This window comes from Pituophis catenifer, unplaced genomic scaffold (assembly GCF_029215685.1).
Source record: "Pituophis catenifer annectens isolate HBS135680 unplaced genomic scaffold, rPitCat1.0.hap2 SCAF_3, whole genome shotgun sequence".
Taxonomy (NCBI): Eukaryota; Metazoa; Chordata; class Lepidosauria; order Squamata; family Colubridae; genus Pituophis; species Pituophis catenifer.
Window position 1 is genome coordinate 5,881,048 of NW_027256883.1, and position 21,129 is coordinate 5,902,176.

At 41.8% G+C, this 21,129-nt stretch overlaps 1 protein-coding gene across 8 annotated transcripts in view; it reads left to right on the forward strand.

Moving 5' to 3' along the window:
* The first annotated feature begins 1,457 nt into the window (after positions 1–1,457).
* PTK2 (protein tyrosine kinase 2) overlaps positions 1,458–21,129 on the forward strand; it is a 242,743-nt gene continuing 223,071 nt past the window's right edge. For 6 of the 8 annotated variants that reach the window (XM_070940302.1, XM_070940305.1, XM_070940306.1 and 3 more), the window contains exon 1: positions 1,458–1,649. The gene's annotated coding sequence lies outside the window, so the exon portion shown is untranslated. The remainder of the gene's footprint in view (positions 1,650–21,129) is intronic. The other 2 variants (XM_070940308.1, XM_070940303.1) reach the window with 2 other exon arrangements.

Consider the following 21,129-nt stretch of genomic DNA (forward strand, 5'->3'; position numbering starts at 1 on the left):
GACAATATTGTCATGTGGGCCAAATTATTTAATTCCTTTTAAACTGTTTTAAATTTTATATGTGTTCGTTTTTATTTTTGGCTGTGCACTGCCGAGTCCTTCAGGAGAAGGGCGGTATAAAAATTAAATAAATAAATAAACGTGTCCTGATTTTGGTGATCTGAATTCAAACTCTAGATCAGCTGTCAGATGCTGCTTTTCAAGTCTGAGCCAAGGCAGAGGACTGGTACCTATGGATGAGATCTGTGAATCTGTGAATGCTGAAAATAGTAATCAGTTTAGTATGTTCAAGAAGAGATCCGATGGGCTCCCTTGTACACCAGTCTCCCAGCATCTCTCAAGGTAGGCGGACTTCAGTTCCCAGAATTCTCTGCCCTGAATATGCCAGGTATGGATTCTGGGAATAGAAGTCCATCTCTCTGCAGGTCTGTAGGTTTCCAGATCTGGAAAAGCGGGCAGAAACTTAATGTGGCTTATTTGAGGCTGGCAGGCATTTAGTTTTCTAAAACATGGTTTGTGGCTAAGCTTGTTGCTTCTTGTTGTATTTATTTTGTCATGTTTATGTGGTGTGTATTGGAGGCGGTGACCCTTTGAGAACTGTGCAACAAAATTTCATTTTAATGTATGCCGATTAGCATACATTTGAAGGGGCAATAAGCTTATTCTAAGTCTAATAAGCCCTGTTCACTGTGGCTTGTTCAGGGAACGGAAGTAAATCATGGTTTGCGGTCATGCAAGCCACTGAAATGCAATTCCAAATGCAATTCCATGCAAGCCACTGAAATGCAATTACTTGCCAATGACATGTAAGCAATAGTAGAGGCTGGAGAGAGCTGGATTAGCACCCGGTCTCTCCCGGCCTGTCCTACCTCACAGGGGGGGTTGTTGGAAAACCCAGTTGGGCAGCTTTTGCAAAACAATGTGGGGAGGGGGGAGGAGGCTCATTGTAAGCACCTGGCTTTGCACTACGACGTGAGGGAGGGGGAGGAGGGGAAGCATTTGAATGGGAGGACCTGAGGTCAACTCCACCACCCTTCACAGCGCCCTCTGTAGGGGAGACGCTGAACCCTCAAAGCCTACCCCGCAGGGCTGTTGTCAGGGAAGGAGGGAGGGGAGGGAGAGAGAAGCTGTGGAAAGCTCGTTCGGCACAAGGGCGGGGGAGGGGCGAAGAGGAGAAGGAGGAGCCTCTGCCCCCCTCCCCTCCCCTCGCGCCGCGCGTCCCGCCCCCTCCTCTCTCTCTCTCTCTCTCTCTCTCTCTCCTTTCCCCTCCCCCTCCCCCTTCTCGCAGCCATCTTCGCGTGGCGCCGCGCGTGCGCGTGGAGGCTCGCGCGCTCTGGCGCGCGCCAGCCGGGCGGCCGCGCCGTCTCCCAGCGTGCAGCGCGCCGGGCGGGGAGGGGAGGGGCGGGGAGGCAGAGCGTGAGGCAGAGTCTGAGGCGAAGGGGGAGCGGCCTGGAAGCGGCCGCCGGGCGGGACGGCGGGAGCGCTGGCTGAGGAGGAGGCGGAGGCGGCCGCCGGGCATCCCTGAGGGCGCGTCTCCCTCGCCTTTGGCCGCCCTTCCTTCCTCCCTTCCGTCCATCCTCTCCGCCTTGGGTCGCCTCACACACATACACACACACTACACACACACACACGAGCGCACAGCTGGACCGGTGAGTGAGGGGAGAGCGTGTGAGGGGAGGGGGGCGTGAGGGGAGGAGGGAGTGAGGCGGCTGCGCCTTATGGGTCCGGACTCCGGAGGGGTCCGGGGGGGGGCGAGAGAGTGGGGAGGGGCCTGGCACGTGCGGTTGAGGGGAGGGGAAGGGAGGGGGGCTGCCCTCCTGCCTCGGCGTGTGGGCTGAATGGAAACGGGGTGAGGGGGCGACGGGAGGAGGGACGGCCTTTCTCCGGCGGGTCCCTCCGGCTTCTCTCGACCCGGCTTCTCCCCTCCCCTCCAGGGAAAAAAAGAGGCCGGCCGCGGGTGGGTGGGTGGGCGGCGGAAATGCGGCTCCCTGGACCTGCGGACCCTCGCCCGGGAGGGAGGCAGGGAAGAGGACGGTGGATCCGTCCGCGCAGGCCCGGCTGTGGGCCGGTTTTCCCCCCGTCCCCCCCCCCGGGACTCGAACCCGGACCGCGTCCCCCGCCCCTCCCCCCTTCGGCGGTCGGGCAGACGGAGCGGAAGCGGTTGAGGTTTCTGCGGCGGCTCCTCTTCCTCTCCCCCCCCCCCGCGAAGACTTTCTGGTTCTTGGAAAGAGGCGTCCGGGGACTGTCGTGTGTCTTTCGAAGGAAACGGGGAGAAAAGAAAACAATACACAAAAAAAGCCCTGATTTGCCTTTCCATCCTCCGGGTTAATCCACGGGTGGACGGGGAGAAAAAAAACGAGACACGGGTTGAAACTTAAGCCTTTGGCTCCCTGCGACACGTTCCCTTGGTTTCCAGCCCTGCCAAAAAAAATAAAATAAAAAAAAAACCCCTTCCTGGTTTTGAACCCGGTTTAGTTCATCTTTTCTCTCTGGTCCTGCTTGTTGTTTTTCCTCGTTGCAAGGTTGGTTGTGTATTAACTAGGACTACTGGTAGTCCTCGACTTACAACCGTTCGTTTAGTGACCATACAAAGTCACACTGGCAATGAAAAAAGTGACTTGTGACCGTTTTTCCACGCTTACGACCTTTGCAGCATCCCCATGGTCAAAATTCAGAGGCTTGGCAACTGGTTCATACTTATGTTGTTGATTGTTCCCGGGTCATGATGATGCCCATTTGCGACCTTCTGACAAGCAAAAGTCATATTCACTTAGCAATCAGGTGACTAACTTGTCAACTGCAGTGATTCGCTTAGCAACGGGTATGAAATGTTGGGCTCAATTATGGTCTTAAATCAAGGACTACCTGTGCTTTTTGGAAGGCTTCCTTCCCTTCCCTGTTTTATTCCAAATGCTGTGGCGCACAGTACAGGTAGTCCTCGACTTACGACCACAATTGAGCCCAACATTTATGTTGCTAAGTGAGATATTTGTTAAGTGAGTTTTGCCCCATTTTACAAACCTTTCTTGCCACAGTTGTTAAGTGAATCATTGCACTTGTTAATAACTCAGTTGTTAAGTGAATTTGGCTTCCCCATTGACTTTGTCAGATGGACCATGAGCTTGGGACATAGCAACAGTTGTAAATATAAACCAATTACTGAGCATCTGAACTTTGATTACATGATCTGGGATGCTGCAAAGGTCCTCACTGAAAAATGACCATGTTACTTTTTTCAGTGCTGTTGTAACTCTGAATGATCACAAAACGAACTGTTGTAAGTCAAGCGTTACCTGTATTACCTGGACTACTTTGTGGGAAGTGCTTCCCTTTCCTTCCCTGTTTTATTGCAAATGAACACAATATGCACATGATATAAAAGCTGAGCGCTTTTGTCGTAAGATCTGAGTCCAGATAATGCTGTGTAGTAGACATGCTATCGGTTGTGATTTTGGAGTGCATTGTTGGTGATGAACATCTGTACTGCAAACTTTCCAATCCCCTTTCCCACCCTGAAACCCACATCTGGAAGTAGTTTAGATTTTCTTTCCCCTAACAACATCCTTAAACAATAACCAGTATATACATGGCATGATTAAATTTATAAACAGATTACTTAAGCTCAGAAAAGAAAGGAAGGTAATATTAATTTGCTCAGTCGTGTTGTCTGGCAAATCTCATTCTAGTTATGATGAAAGATGAATGATTGCTTCCTTGCCCTTATCCTCTTCCTTCTGGACTCAAGTCAGTTTATTTAGCTTGTCACAACTGCTTTCATTTTTGCTGTAGGCCTGATACTATAACTCTTGGCATAAATCTTAATGTAATATAATTAAGCAAGACAACAATTGTTTCCATTGTGTACCTCTAATGTAGCTGTTTGCATATTTAGGATCCTGTGATAGAAACCATTATCTGTGATTCTCCCTCTCTTTGTAATTCTTAGGACTTGTTTTGATGCAGCAGTGGCTCCTCCATCTTTTTCGATATTCAAGGCAACCTACACCTTTGCAGGGAGTTAACAGATGCCTACTACAATTTGATTTTAAAAACCCTAGCTATCATTTATATAAAGCAGACTGTCAGTGAATAAAGGTTAAGAGAGGACACAGATGTCCTCCATTCCCCAGAAGTGCTCCAAGTGCCAGACAGTATTAGGCATTTAATGAACTGAATGGGGAATTGGTGACCCATGCTACTTTCTGTGTTGATATGGGCAACAACTGCACCTGCTAAAATTCCCTTCTCTGCACCACAACTAATTAGGTATTTAAGAGCTTTTGTTCTTGATTGTTCCTGGTTACCTTAGTCCTGTGGTGATGAAATCATATCCTGTTTTCAAGGAAATGGCCTGGTATTAAGAGCCAGTTTTAATAATTTCAAACCAGAAGAGACTAAATTTTTGTGTCTTCCAAGGAGATATTCAGTTTGTAGCCATTTTCATCATAAATGGTAATCCTTTTCTATTTTTGTTTTGATAGACAACTTGGAGGATTTTCTGAATGTTAATGTAACCTAACGCTTAAAGAAATGCTTTGCACACATTTTAAAATTATTTTAGCTAGATTAGCATATTTTAAACGTTAACCTAAATTTATACTGAATGCTGGCAGAGTTTACTGGTTAAGAACTATGAACTTGTAAGAAGCCAGTTTGGATAATAATTTAACTTCCTAGAAAGGTATTGTTTGGACTGGGATATCCTGTGGTTATTTGAACATAGGATCTCTTGCCCTGTGTGTAATCAACTAGAGATTGGGTCAGTTTGTACATAACAGGAAGCCATGGATTCCTGCTCTGTGAGTGAGTTGTGGTTATACTGTAGCTCCTTCTTTCCTTTTCCTTCTGTTTTGCATGCCAGGGAAGGAAATGTGAAACTTGCAATTTCAAATAAATCACGTTTCCTATTAAAACCAAAGTGCAGAAATTATGGTTTGTTTAAACCAGTTTCAGAGTCTGGTTTGTTTTCACTGAGTTATATCCAGCCACAGAGCTCCGAGTTTTGGCATAACAGTTGCAACGTGATGTTGGAAGGTGGAAAGCCATGTTTTCTTGACTCCTGATTCTTGGAAAGGAAAGGTGTGAGCCTGGGGTTTATTATGTCTGGATTGGTCATTGCAATAAAATAGAATTACAGACTATCAGGATTGGGCATTTACTTTTGAGCTAGTTGAAGAGAGAGATAGAATGAAACCGTAAGACCAAGGACCGTTTCCACATGCCACAGAAAGATGAGTTTCTAAAAGCTGAGTTGAGCTGAGCTGAGTCTGATGATTTCACACACAGATTCGTTCAGTTTTTCTTGTAGTATGGAAATTGTCTGGTATTGTCTTCATATAAGTTTTGGGGATTTTTTTGGGGAGGGGGGTGCTCCTCCTAATCTAGTCTGCAGCTTTGGCATTCCTGATGGTTTCCCATCCAAGTATTAGTTTGGTCTAACTCTGCTTAACTTGCAAGTGAAGGCAAGTTGACTCAGATGCTATTACCTGTAGTTATGCACACACAATCAGGAGAGAGAATACTTTATATGGCCTAGTGTGGCCCTCTCAGTCTCATAATTTGCACATCACATCTTATCTTTCTAGTGTGGTGGCTGTAGGGGTGAGGGTTTTTCTGGTTTTGCCCATTTAGAATAGCCCAGGTAGCGGATGGCTTTCTTACATTATCATTTCTTTTGTACCCACCTAAATAACTGTCCCTTTCCCAGGTGATTGGGAAGATTAATCTATAGCTTTGCTTTTATCATTTGAAAGCTAATCCAAAACCATTGTTATATTTTATAAATGCTACTTTTTCTTCTCTTAATGAAAAGTATTTTATTATCAAATGCCTGTGCAGAAGTTAATTGTATTTTTCCAGAAGCAATTACTGAATTGAATAACTTAGCCAGTGCATTTTAATAATCAAAAGGCAACAATTTTTAAGTTCTGTTGTCATTGCTGAGTCTGTCTGTTCTTAGTAGACTTACAAGACACAATCTATTAAGTCCAGTTCTGAATGCATGCAGTATTTGCTTCTTTTATCCTTCAGATGAGCAGCTTTCATTTTCAGAAATTCTGATTTCTTCACTCTTCTCCTTTTCTCCTTTTTTTCTTTGTGGACTATTTTTTTTGGTTTAATTTTCTAAAAAAATACTCTTAGAATTTAATTTTTTTTTCTCTTTTAGTCACTCAAGTGTACATTAACAATAGTTAGTTTTCAGGGGAAACTCAAAAGAGGATTTATCCTCTTTTTGTATCAGAATAGAGTTTTAAAAAATCTTTTCTCTTGAGCAAGGAACATTAGTCATCATGAAACTTTAGGTTTGGTTTTTCATAAGTTTGCTTTTTAAATTTTCTCCCATGGTTCCCTTTTTTGTATAAGGATGTGCTTGGGAAGTGCTAGAATATATATATGAATATCTATATTCTTCCTTCCTTCCTTCCTTCCTTCCTTCCTTCCTTCCTTCCTTCCTTCCTTCCTTCCTTTCTTTCTGTGATGGGGTATAAACTATTGTCTCTGCAATACTGTAGAAAGAAAATTAAGAGGCATAGATAGGAGCACTTCCTATTCCTAGCTTGGTACTAAAAACTTCCTTTGTTTTTTTGGGAGAAGGGGAAAGAAGAGCCTTCCTAAAACTGAGTACCTTTGCTTCAGTTATTAAGCTGGAAAAACTGGAATGAATTGATGGAAACTAGTCCCAGGACAATGAAACAAGTTACATTTGTTTGTGGTCTAGTGGATAAAATAAGATTCCCCAAACAAATTAAAAAGTTCTCTAATGCCAAACTGCTTTTAATTAGAAACAGATTCCAAAAATTCCTCTTTTTCCTAACTTTGAGATACTGCTGATTCTTTTTTGGTGGGGCGGGAGGGGGGAGTTGACAAGTTACCCTTGCTTTATATTGTTTTTGTAGTAAACATTTTACTCTAGTTTTAACATACCCTGAATTGTAGACTGTAGATATGACACTGTACAAGTAGTCTTCGACTTAAGACTACAATTGAGCCCAAAACCAAAATTTATGTTGCTAAATGAGACAGTTAAGTGAATTTTGCCTCATTTTACAACCTTTCCTGCCACAGTTGTTAAATGAATCACTGCACTTATTAAGTTAGGAACACGGTTGTTAACTGGATCTGGCTTCCCTATTGACTTTTCTTGACAGAAGGTCACAAAAGGGGATGGCACGACTCCGGGACACCGCATCCATCATAAATAAGAGCTAGTTGCCAAGCACCTGAATTTTGATCATGTGACCATGGGGACACTGTAATGGTCAAAAGTGTGAAAAACAGTCATGTCACTTTTTCCAGTGCCATTGTTACTTTGAACAGTCACTAAATGAACTGTTGTAAGTTGAGGACTAGCTGTAAGTGACACAGTAGCTGGCAAGGATATGAATATGAAAAGGGAAGCACAGGGAATACAGTGCATATTTTTTTCTTTGAGTGGCTTTTGTATTTTTCTTTACGACTTAGCTTCTAGTGTCAGCAAATTGGTCAGTCAGTGATAGTTGATGACATATAACAAGAATATCAAAAATATAACAAAAAAGAAAAGAATACCAATGTTGAAAATATTATAGATTCATTTTCAGTTTCTGTATAATTTCAGAGAATCTCTGACATTACATTAAAGAGAAGGTGCTGCCATTTCAGTTTTCTATAGTTTCAGCTGCTTAGAATCAGAATTTTTGGATGGGGGGGTATCTGTATTGAATTCTACTTTAAATTTAATCGCAGATGGGATGTAAATTAAGCCAGGTAAATAGAAAATACTAGGGCTGTGCAGTGACTTCAGATTCAAAGGCAGGAAGATCCCTTTGAAAATGCAAAGAATGCAGTATAGCTGTGTGATCCCAGGGAGATGGACACTTGCCTTAAGGTGGTGCAGGCAGGTGTTCCCTTCATGCCTCTCTGTGCAATCAAAGCATCTTTTTGCCTTTACTTGGTAATTCTAATTCCAGGGACCCTGAAATTAAATAGAAAAACAACTGATTGCTTATCTGTTTGTAAAAAATACCATAATACTGAACTCACCAATTGGAATCTTTGTTTCTATTTTTTTAAATGCATTAGATAAAAAGTAACAGGGCTGTTCATTTATTTTCTAGCCTGTAACTACTTCATTCAGGATAATAAATTGAGACAGTATATCTCTTGTATTTTTTTCTGTAAGGCATATTATATTTCTCTTTGTGGAGAAAGCCTGAAAAGTTCCCATTCTTTCCAGCTTGCTTTACAAATGGGGTTTTAGAAGTATTCAACAATGGGGAGCTAAGACAAACCTCTTTCAGGATTGTATGGTAGGTGCTATATGTTTTCTATTGTTTAATTTGTTTTTTTTAAAAAAATATTTGGGATAAAGTTTGAATAATATTTATTAGGAAAAGTTAGCCATGAGTGAAATCTGATTTCCCCCCCCCCCAGCTTATTGTTTAATTATATATAGCTAAAATTAGATTTTCTTTGTGTAGTTTCACCTTTGGAATGCTTCCAATACCTATAGCCAGCTATTTTTAAAAAATAGATTGTACAGTACTAAAAGTAGCTTGTTTGAGAAGATGTTATGAAGTCTCACTGACCGGAGGACTACTTCATTCAAAATGTAAACGTCAGTTTTCCTGTTTAGTTACTACAAAAACATACAATTCTTCATCAGGCCCAAAGAAAGAAATGAAGTATGGAAAAAAGGCTTCTTGAGAAAAAGGTAATCTGCATGCTGAGTTCAGAATTGTGTCTTCTCTGCTGGTGGAAAGCCTTGTCATCTGCAAGTCACTATGAAGAAGTTGCACAATATGTGTTCAAGCTTAAAATTCTATTTGATATGTTGCTTTCAGAGCAGGTCTTTTCTAGAAAAAAAAATCAGCTGTTGTGATGGTTATGTAGAAAGCATGTTGGTGATCTTATGGAAGATGGTTTAAATCCTCATGAAATGTGTAAATCATTTATTACTTATATTTATATGGCTGCCCATATATAAGTCGATACATGACTTTGAATGGCTAACTAATAATCCATTAAAATTGTCCAGACAAAAAGAGCACGTCACATTTGGGGTAACTCAAAGGCACACAATTATCACCAAGATGGGTTCACACCAGTGGTGGGTTGCTACCGGTTCGGTCTGGATCTTGCGAACTGGTAATAACGGCGGCGGGAGGCCAAGCAAAGAAGGCTGCAAAACTTGTGACAGTTTGGCAGGATTGGGCCATTCATATATTAAGAGAGATTGGTTCCATACTAGAAAAGGCATGCTTTCCGAATCCTGCTGAATATTATTGTTTGATAGAAATGACCCAGAGCAGGTCATCTTGTTGGAACTTATGGAACAAACAGAATAACTTGGAGACAAGAGTCTTGCAAATAACCTTGTACTAATAAAGGAGAATATTTGTAGCTCAGGGTTGAAATGAGGGCTCCTTGGTGCCTCTGAGCTTGTTTGTTTTCTTGCAGACGTTTCATTACCCAAACTAGGAACATCATCAATGCTACTCTAGTTATCTAGTTTGGGTAATGAAATGTATGCAAGAAAACATGGAAGCTCAGAGAGCATAAAGGACCCCAAAAACAATTTTGTGCACTGAAAAGAGCCTTATAGATGATAATTAGCACCTTGAATTAAATCTGGAAGCCCTACTGGGAGTCAGTTCAGCACACAAAGTAACCATGTTATATGGGTGTACCAAGACATATTCATAAGTACTTGTGTGGCTGAATTCTGGACTAGCTGTAGCTTCTCAAGTCTTCATGGGCAGTCCAGAGAGAGTACATGGTACTAATCCAGACAAGGGGGAAGGGGTGACAAATCCTGAGTAACTGTGAGAAGGGTCCCCAGATGAATAGATGCATTTGACATATAAGATGAATTTATGCAGAGGCTGTCTGAGTCATTGTTGCCTTATGCTCTTTGAACAGGAGCTGACAACCTTCTAGAAGGACTCCTAAACTGCAAACCTATTTTGCTTGAAAGCATATTGCCTCATTTAGAACCTCAGGCCCTGATCAGAGGGATGGGAGTCCCAAACCCACAGCTACTCAGCCTCTTAGGCTTCAGCAAATTACTCCTCATTTGTTTATCCACAGCTTCTAAGCCCAATTACCTGTCATTTCCTGGGAGGTTTTGGGAGGCATGTGGATCTAGAACACAGCATCCTCAGGATCAGCAGGTTTGACCTTTCCCCAGATAACTGGGAAATAACCATCTTTTAGACAGTTTACTGGATTTGAGACTGGAATGTAGCTCAGAGTGATTCTGAGCAAGTTTATCTGTAAATGTCCCTCATAGGGCATTGTAGATGTTCCTCTGGCCCAATTGCCAAGCATCCAAATTTTGATTGTGTGACCCTGGAGATGCTGCAATGGATCTATGACAGTTCACTGCGGCCAACTCGCCCCGGGGCAGGAGTTACACTAATATCAAAGAAATGGTGGAATAGAATCATTAAAGAAAGGATGCAAAAGGCGGGACAGAATGAAATGTGAATGACCAAAATTAAAATGTTTTATTTTAAATAATTAAATTGAATTGTTAAATTGTCCCGCAGCGAGTTGTCCCATGGCGAATTGGCTGTGTCGAGTTGCTCCATTCTGTGGTCATAAGTCACTTTTTTTGGTGCTATTGTAACTTTGAATGATCCGTGAATGAATGTACGTCAAGGACTACCTGTACTTCTATACTGATGATGCCCATGGAATTGTTTTCAACTTTAATCAGATAGAAATTTGAAAGGGGAGATAGTGGGTAGAAACAACAATGTGGGATATTGACGCAAATGTTTATGAGAGCCTTGCCGTTAATGGTACTTTAGGATATTTCTTTTTAAAGAAGACTTAATAAAGACAGCTTGAGGGAATGGCTAGGCAAGAGGCCAGAGAAACCAAGGTCAGTGTAGAAAATGTAACTAAACCAATGAGTCATATCTTTTTTCCCTTTTTTTTTGTGAGCAGTGAAAGTTAGGTCATTGCAAAGTACGTAACAGGCAAGACTTTTACAGATTGCAACAGCCATTGAATCTCAACAGATTTCAAACATAGGGAAGTTATAGTGAGTGTTAAAGTTGAGTGCTCTACCCGACTCTGTTGTTACAGCCTCAAACCCTCACAGCTTCAACCTCAAACTGTCTACCGTGGACCTCGCCCCATTCCTAAGAGGTCCGTAAAGGGGACCAGCATAAGCGCACCAGCGTGCGTACTGTCCCTGTTTTACTGTCCCCATTTATCTGTATTTACTTCTTTTCCTGTATTTACTTCTTGTTCCTGTTTATGTTCATACCTATATTTGTTACCTTGTACATGTTTGACAAACAAATAAAATAAATAAATAAAATAAAGTTTGTGCTTTGTAGTTGTCTGAATAGATAAAACAATTTGGTGGGTTTTCCTTGGAAATTGTAAGTGCTTTCCAGAAAAAGAATGCATCATCTCCAGATTTGTGAACATTTCTATCCATAGACTTCCTGTTTCTCTTCCAAGAGAGGAGAGAGGAGATTAGGTAATAAATTCTAATTATTTCTTTATGGTAAAAGACCAGAAACAACATATAGCAGTAAGCAAGTAAAGAAAAAGAGAAAAGTACCTGATTTGGATAATAAAACATAAATTTTAGGTGATGTGGTATTGGTATTCTAGATTTGAGGCTCTTCTGCATTTATTCATCTTAATGTCATTAGCAATTTAAAAAGGAAATGAAAAATAATCTACGCTATTATAATCCATGGAATAAATAAATAGACATCCAGGCAAACACAATTAGAAAATCGGCAGTAAAACTCTATGCAGGCTTGAAAAATAGATTTAAGAGATTGGCAAATTAGTTAATTAGAGGTGGGAAATATTAAATCATGTAGCTAAATGGTAAGGATAAAATATAAACATCTATTGTGTGATTTGTATATCATTTCACAGATTGTTTTTTATGCAGTCACATAGATACTAAAAAATTGGGAAGTAGACTGGGGAGTTTCTATAGTACACAGGTGTCAAACTTGCTGTGTCAAGTTGCTGTCGTGACATTTTGTGATGTTTTTCCCATTCGTGGAGCTGGGGTGGGCGTGGCCTAAGTGTGATGCATCCGGCCAGCGGACCGCCAGTTTGACACCCCTGCTATAGCAGGATGGGCTTGTGATGATAATATATCAAGAAGATTGTCTTTTGGAATTACAGAGCCTTCTCCAGGACTGTCGAAATGAGATTCTTCCTGTCTAGCATGGATAACGTTATTCACACGACACTCATTTGTTTAACTTTTAAAAGGATGTGAAGGAAGGAAGCATTATTGTGATTTTAACCCCTCTCTTGCTAACTATTTTTATGTTGCTTCTGAGAAATAAATAGTTCCCATTGAATATTTTTTAAAAAAATATTTTTTGGTTAAAACTGCTTTCTTTTTTACATGCTGTAACTAACATGGAAAATACTGAAACTGTTAATTGTATTGACCATTTTATGTATTGACCATTTTGTGATGTTAACCGACCAGTCACTTACATGAGATGGGAGACTATGCAAGTATAATAAATAAATTAAACCAAGCCATTTAAAATGGATAACGTGCGCTATTAAGCACTGTTTATTTTTGTAGAAGATTTTTCTGTTTATGTCAGTAAAGAATCATCTTGCATTCAGCCCCTTGGCCCACCCTGCATTTACACTACTTCCATCAGCTACTGTTTATAAGGTAGCTGGTCAGTTGCCTTGTATGCCACCATCTATCTTTTTATTTTAGAGGGCCATTCTGCAATGCATATATTACTCCTGACATATTTGAACATAGAAATAGTAACAGTGGCTGTAGCAGAGCGGGGGTAAGGAACTGAGTCATAATTGCCATTGCTTTGTTACTGAAAAAAGTGTGTAATAGAAAATGAATAAACCAATAAAAAGAAGTCTCTGCCGTATCTTCAGTTTTTCAGACGAGGCCAAAACCAGACTTTTCCACAGAACTGCTTGGGAAACGCAGTTTGGAAATGGCTAATAGTAATGCATGGCCTCCCTCCCCAAAGAAGGACATCATTAACTTTAAACTGATTTGACACGAGGGATTTTTAGAGTAGGGTGACTCTTGTATTTTTATTGGTTTTGTCTAGTCTGCATCAATTTTGTGGGCCTGGATTCATCTAATGACAAAATGGTTAAAAGAGTGATTGCTGGACTAAGGATATAATTTCATATTAATTAGGTTTTTAATGATCAGGTTACTCAAGTGTAATGTGTAAATTATTGTAGCAGTTTGATGACACCTGTGTTACAAATAGTGTGCCTGTAAGATGAATAGAGACAGCTGTGTTATTAACAAGGAGGCTTTTGTCAACCAAAGAATAAAGCTTTTCATATTATTCTCAGATTCTGTCTTTTAAAATGTTTTATTATCTAAAGCTAAAATACAGGCTTTATTTTATTATCTCCTTTATTGATATAATTATGGATTTCAAAACTGAGTTATTTTCACAAGCATTTGAATGTGTAATTCTATAGTATCCTTACTGAATACTTTAAAAACCTATCTCCTGGGATTACTGTATGTGGTCCAGTAAAGTCTCCATTTTGAGCTCGACTACTGGCCCCTCTATGGACGTGTCGTTTTCTTTATGAGGTCAGCCAGGTGTTGCCACCTGTTAAGAAATGGGGTACAGCAGGGCTGTTTCACAAAGTGCACTGGCATGAGCAAGCATGCCTCCTTGAAACATTATTAGAGAGTCCTTTGCAGAAAGCTTAGTTGCAGCTGTTTTGAAGGCTTTCCCTGATTGTCTGCATATTATGTGTCCATTCAGACAACGCTTCCACTGGGACCGAGCCTGAAGTGTGGATCAAAGCAGTCGGTGTGGAGCCTTTCAGAGCATGTGGCTGCTTTAATGCTGCAAGGAAGAGTGCTTCACTGATGTTGATGCAATTTATGAAATACTGCACCCTCTTCAAATACTTTCATAACACTTCCATATAGCTTTAATTCCGAAACCAGCCCCTTTGCGTTTCTTTTTGCTGGGAAAATCAAGATTCAGAAACATTTCAATGAATGAATAAAACTCACATTACTAGTATTAAAAGGCTTTTGTAACCTTTTGATTGTTGACTGCTGTGTTGAAGAAATGGACCTGTATATTATTCACAACAAAATCCAGGTTAGAAGTAATGAGACTTATTATGGGTGAAGCAATTTGAATTTTTAGCCTTTTATCTTAATTGATATTAATCCCCCCCAAAAAAATCTGGATAAGCTACTTAGTTACTTTTACTTTTGTTCCTGGAGTGTGGGAAAGTACTCTAGCCTATTAAAGCTACTCAGGTTGTATTCTCTATAGATGATGTTGGGATTGTTGAGGAATTAGGTATAAAGGACTTTGAATATTCTATTGTTATCGGTAGCAAATATTACAGGTACATTATTTATATACCATTTGCAGAAGACATAGAAAATACTTCTTTGCTGCAAACTAAAATTTATTTGGATTTTGGTGGCCCAGATCTGGTATTCTTAGTTATAGTCTTCCTTGAGCCATTTGCCTTGAGCATATAAATATTCTAACTGCTGTATGGAGTGTGAAGCTGCCTTGCTCTCTTGCATAAGATAAAAACTCAGTTAATTATATCCTTGGGGCAGAAGGCTGTTCTGGCGAAATATTAATTTAATTGTCATTGCTACATTAAAGGTTTTTTAAAAGAATATTTTAAAACAAACTACACTACCAAAATGTGTGATATCTATGCTTGAAGGTGATATCTATGCTTGAAGGTGACTCTGGACAGTATGAGGACTGTCTATACCAATTCCAATATTTTAAAAAATCACCTACAGATTATTTGCCCCTTTCCTCCCTGGTTAATTGATAAAAACAAACGAAAGAATTGTAGTTTCTGTCTGGAAGAATGAATATGAACAAAAGGAAAGAATGTATTGCTAGCCAGATGAGAGGTCCCAGTCTCAGAATCCTCCCTGTCCCTGTCTGCCTGATTGTCAGTATTTTAATCCTAAACATAGATTACACTGGCATCCTTAATAGTTTTCTGTAGGATACAGAATAAAAAAGTAATGTATTATGCAAGGATCCTTGTTAAAAAAAAAGACCCTTTCCTTTTTTATATTTAAAGGGCTAAAAGATGGAAGAATAGCAGCAAGCAGATCAAACCGGCCAGTTCAAACCTTCCTTTGCAGCAAAATAAAATGTGGACTGCATCAACAGTACACAAATTCACAATGAGATAGAGGGTGCACCTGCGCTCTCCAGTCCCCAACAATATAGCAGGCTCCTGCATCCTAAAATATCCACAAATAAAAGGGCACAACAGATTACACAGAGTGCGATTAGGAAAAAAGGGTAACAAGGCCCAAAATTGCAAAAAAGCAAATCAAAGCATAGAACTTTTGGAAAAGATAATTGAACCATGTTGATGATGACTTTGCTGAGTTTAGACATTCATAGTCACACTGCACATGGCCTTCCGTCCTATAAATTATGGAGTTTTCAAACGGCTTTTTTTTAAAGAGGAAGACGCTTGTTTTATATGTAAAGGCACATTGAATCCCCATTTCAGCAGGAACCAGAGACATCCATATAATGCATGAGATTAAGCAGTTAAGAAGAAGCAAGCCAGCATGTACTGAACATTTGCATTTCATCACTTCTGTGTGAATTTAACCACAGTCTTGCATGCACATGCACAGTTGTGTATTTTTGATGTCGCCTCTGGCATTCTTTCTGCTTTTCTATTGAAGGTCACACCTCAGCCTGATGAGAATCAACTGCTTCTTCATAAGAATTGTTTTGATAATTTTGTTACACACACACACACACACACACACACACAGACAGGATTTCCTTGGCTTCCAGGGAGTCAGGTAATGTGCAACAAGTATGGAAGGATATTCATCTTTTTTTCTCTGTCTGGTATGCTGCTGACCAGAACATATCTAACAAGCCTCTCCCATCCACCTAAACCAAGGCTTAGGAATTAAGGTCTTCAAGGATTTGAAGAACATTTCTTCTGTCTCAAAACAAGATCTGAAATTAAAATCCTCCCCCCCCCCCTCGCCCCATCTTCCAAAGCATTGGACAAGACATAGCTAAAAGAGTTAGATTAATTAGATTGTCAGAGAAAGTAACACTAGGGCCTGGGTGCCAAAGATGCCATGTCACGTCATGTGACATTTTGCTGTTTTTCTCATTCGCGGAGCTGGGGTGGGCATGGCCTGTGCGTGACTCATCCTGTCCACAGGCTGCCAGTTTGACACCCCTGCACTAGGGTCTGCTGGTGAAGGCAGGTAAAAGCAACTACTGTTAAGTAACAGGTTTTTAGTACCATGTCAATTTCTTCTGAGACAACAATGGTCTCAGTAGTTCTAAACATATAGCATGGCCATGAAAATGTTTTTGCACTGAGCAACCAGATTTTATCTTGTTTTGTTTTGTATTTTTGTTATTTATTACATTGTGAGCTGCCCAGATTTGGTTTGGAAGTTGGACTGTGCCTAAATTAAATTATATAAATGAATATAAATTGTGCATCTAGAAGTGCTACGAGGGCCAGCAGACTAGAAATTAATTGGAATAATTCTCACAAATATTTAGAGGGAGGGTTGGGGGGAGGGATGGAATGTTCTTTTAACATAAAAAGTACAAGGGAATGGGAGTCAAGGTATTTTTCTCTCTCTATCCAGTGAATTCAATCAGTCACCATACTGCGCTAAGGGAAAACACAGTCTAAACCAAAAATAAAGTAAAGTAAATGGGCTTGGATCTGTGGAGGACACATTGGGGCAGATAGGCACCCCAATACTTAGTACCAGTCGCCCTCAGTCCAGCAGAATTACTAGTCCAGCTTTGAGTCCAGTTGTCACTTTCAGTTAATGTATGGTTTACTCTTCAGTCAATCTTTCTCCAAAGGCAGAATCAGAAACGTTGCCTCTGTGTCAAGTGCTCCTTAAATCCTCTTGGTTGGCTCTGTAACTTCACTGTGATCCCTGTCCTCCAAGATTAATGCATTATGGACATGAATGATCCCACCTGCTGTACTGGTTTAGACAGGAGAATGTGAAGAACAATTCTCCAGTTGCAAGACACATGAAAACCTCCAATCGCAGTTGCAGAAACCAAACCAAACCCAAACCACCCAAATTCAGAAATATTTCTGAAATGCATCCACATTTTGGTGAAATAAAACACTCCCTGAAGCTTGCTTGTTATGACTTGGATACAGACGACTTGAAACTAGCCATTCTGGGGACAGAACAGCTTGTTCATGGAATGTTCTGCAAATCGCATTTAACTATCATCATCTGGGCAGGTAAACCATTCACTAACAACTCTGTTTTGCCTGGATTAAGCTTCGGTTCCTTGGCTTTCATCTTGTCTGCATTTGTAGCCAGGCATGTCAGCTGTCTAGTAGAGATCTAAAGTACCAGAGGCAGGATGAAGCATCCTAGAATTGTACAATTCAACTACAGTAAGGAACTTTGGAAACCCTGTAGCCCAGGGTTATCCAACTTTGGCAACTTTTAAGACCTGTGGACTTCAACTCCCAGAATTCCTCGGCCAGCAATGCCTTAAAGTTGTCAAGATTGGACACCCCTGCTCTAGCCTGTTGCTAGTGCAGTGATCCACTTCTACTGCATACCCAAGAGAAGGCCATCTACTCTTGGTTTAAACATTTTCAGCAAAAGAGGAATTGCCTTCTGAAATAGTCTGTTCTGTCACTATACAGTTTTACAGGAAGTTCAGAGGTCCAGCTTTCTTATAATTTAAAATTCATTTTTATTTGTCCAAACTTTTGGTACGAGTTTGTGAACGAGTGAAGGCAAAATATACATGTTCCAGGATAAAGTTTCAGGATCCAATTTGAGTTGGTTGTTTAGTTCAGGGGTCCCCAACCCCTGATCTGTGGACCAGCACTGGTCCATGGCATACCAGCAACTGGGCTGCGCAAACAAGCGGAGCCCCATCTGCGGGATGCAGGCAGTATGCAAAACCACACCCCCTTCAATCTGTGGAAAAACCTTTTTTCCATGGAACTGGTCCCTGATGCCCAAAAGGTTGGGGGATGCTGGTTTAGTTGAGTTAGTTATTGACCAAGGACATCCATTCAATTTCTCAGCTACTAGGATTGTTGGCTGAGCAGGGACAAAAATAGCCAGGGAAATGTTTGAAGACTGGGAAATGGGCCCTTTGTCAATCAACAGGAGTTCTGATTTACCACCCGTTTACCAGGAACTTAGGAGCCAGGTCGTGAGAGCATAGTGAAGCAGCATGATCAATCAAGTCTCCCTGCAGCCATCCTTTTTCTCCAGATTAAACATAACCGGTTCCTTCAGCTGTTCTTCATCAGGTTTTCTTCATGGCCTCTTACTATCTTGCTTGCTCTCTTGACACAATATTCTAGGTCCAGTCTAACTAACCTGGAAGGAAGCCAGGTGTGATGTTACCAAAAGCCAGAGAAATCCAGAACAATCGAAACAGAGCTGTATCCTTTTCCTGGAAAAGATAATTCAACAGGGTGACCCAAAACATGGCCCAAATATGGATTGAAATGGATCTAGAAAACCTTGAAAGAGGATTTTTAATCATTTACTATACTTCTATATTGCCGTGATTTGCAGGAACTCACAGCATTCTCCATTGTGGGTGGAGACAGCAGCCAGAAGTGGATGGTTCTCGCCTGTTCAGCTTGAAGGACTGAGACTGTTTCAAAATAAGCTCCCCCCCTGTTGCTAGGGATCTCCAGCTTTTTCTCAGTCCTTCAGCCTGGATAGTCGTCTTGGATTGTGCTCTTACCCTTTTGGACTTTGTGGTTTAAATTGACTAACATTTTGGATTCTTGGACTTGCTTCTGGCGTTGAACTGTGAGTTCTTGGGAACCTTGTCCTAGGGATATTGTTCCCTTCCTTCAGGCTTGTTTGCCTGTGAGGATATTCTTTCCCCCTCTGTCTCTTTTGCTGGACACTGACTCTGTTGAACTTGTAGGCGTTCCGGAGGGACCTTATTCGTTGGTCGGGGGAGGGGCGCTTAGGCGTCCACCAGAGCTCTCTGCTCCTTGGGATTGGCTTGCGGTCAGGAGTTTCGAGCTTCAAGTCTGCTGTTTTGGCGGCACGATTTATCATCTGTCAGGGAGCCGCCCACAGCGTGGGACCACTTGTGGCGCTTTGCACTCCCATTTCACCCGCCTGCCTTACAATCTGGGTGTTTGCCGACATGCTCTTCGACGGAGCGTTGATTTGCCGCCTCAGGAGCTTCACGCTCCACTGTTTCAACGGCCGGCGGCCATTTTGAAAGAAATTTTGGGCCGTTTGTTTTTACAAAGCCTGGGTCGAAACTCAACGGCAGCTAGTCTCCTGCAGGAGCTTCGCGCTCCATTAACCTTCAGGCGGCCATCTGGAGACTCAGGAGCTTCGCGCTCCACTGATTGTTATTGGCGGCATATTGAATCGTGAAGGGAGCTCAGCACTCCATTGCTAGCCTGCCGGTCGCCATTTTGAGAGTCAAGAGCTTCACGCTCCGTTATCGGGCCGTTTGGTGCCATTTTAAGACTTCAGGAGCTTCGCGCTCCCAGGCCTCGTAGTAGGCTACATTGAACCGGGCTATTTATTGCCTTGCTCCTTACAGCTCAGGTCATTAGGAACCTTGGATTTGCTCCTATTTGGACCGTAAGGAGGGGATTTCCCCTTCAAAAGTCGCCTTTCTGGTGGCTATTACCTCCGCCAGGCGGATTTCTGAGATCGACGCCCTTTCCGCACGTAGTGACCTTTGCATTTTTCATTCTGACCGCGTGGTCCTTCGTATGGACCCCATCTTCATCCCAAAGGTCAATATGGCTTTCCATCGCACGCAGAACCTGGTTCTTCCAAATTTTTGTCCGCACCTACTCACCCTTTGGAATGGCGCTGGCATACGTTAGATGTGCGGAGGGCCTTTCGTATTTATCTCAAGAGGACTGCTATCGTCCGCAGGATGGAGTCCTTGTTTGTTTCTTTTATTCCAGTGTCTTTAGGTTCCAAGGTCTCTTCATCCACGATCGGCAGATGGATTTGGCAGACGATCGCCAAGGCGTACGAACTGTGTTCCTTGCCATGACCTTCCCGTCTGACAGCGCATTCCACGTGCAGTGCGGCTACTTCCATGGCCTGGGCCACGCAGGTGTCCTTGAACGAGATCTGTAGGGCGGCAACTTGGATGTTGTCTTTGTCCTTTGTGAGGCACTATAAGCTGGACCAGTTCGCCTCAGCGGAGGCGGCATTTGGCCACAGGGTTCTGCAGCAGGTTCTTTCTGATGCAGAGATTTAGGACCAGACTGGGATTGCCCGTAGTTGGGACACAAAGCTTTGGTATGTCCCACTTCTGGCTGTTGTCTCCACCCACAGTGGAGAAGGGGCGTTGGTCCTATCTGATACGCACCTTCTCATTGGGTGGAGACAGTAGCCAGCCTCACCCTAACATTGTCTGGTCTCCTTTTTAACCTTCCTTTCTTTCTACCGAGACGTCGAGGCTGTTGTTCGTCTTCGTAAAAGCTGGAGATCCCTAGCAACAGGGGAGGAGCTTATTTTGAAACAGTCTCAGTCCTTCAAGCTGAACAGGCGAGAACCACCTACTTCTGGCTGCTCTCTCCACCCAACGAGAAGGTGCATATCAGGTAGGACCAACACCCTGTTTGCTACAATAAGAACAGTAAAAATAGAATTAAATGGAAAAACCACAAATCAGAATCTATAAGAAAAGAAAATGGATTACTTCCCAAATAGTCTGCAACTTTTTTACTGACTTCTGAGAGGCCATCATGATGATTAGCAATCAGGCTCTGGGTGGGTTGGGGGTATTGTCCAAATACAGGAACTGCAACTAGAAAACATTGACTAATAGTTCTACCTACACTTCATGTCTTAGAAATGTGGGTCCATTGATTGAATTCATCAGGGAACATGCATCTGGCAGGCTGCTGTCCTAGAATTATGTAGTTCTTTGATTGTCATTTTGTTTTTTTGTTTTTTCAGATGTCGCATTACACAGTGGTCCTTGACTTATGACCATAATTGAGCTCCCAATTTTTGTTGCTAAGTGAACCATTTGTTAAGTGAATTTTGCTCCATATCACGACCTTTTGTGCGACAATTGTTAAGTGAATCACTGTAGTTGTTGAGCTAGTAACACGGTTGTTAAGTGAATC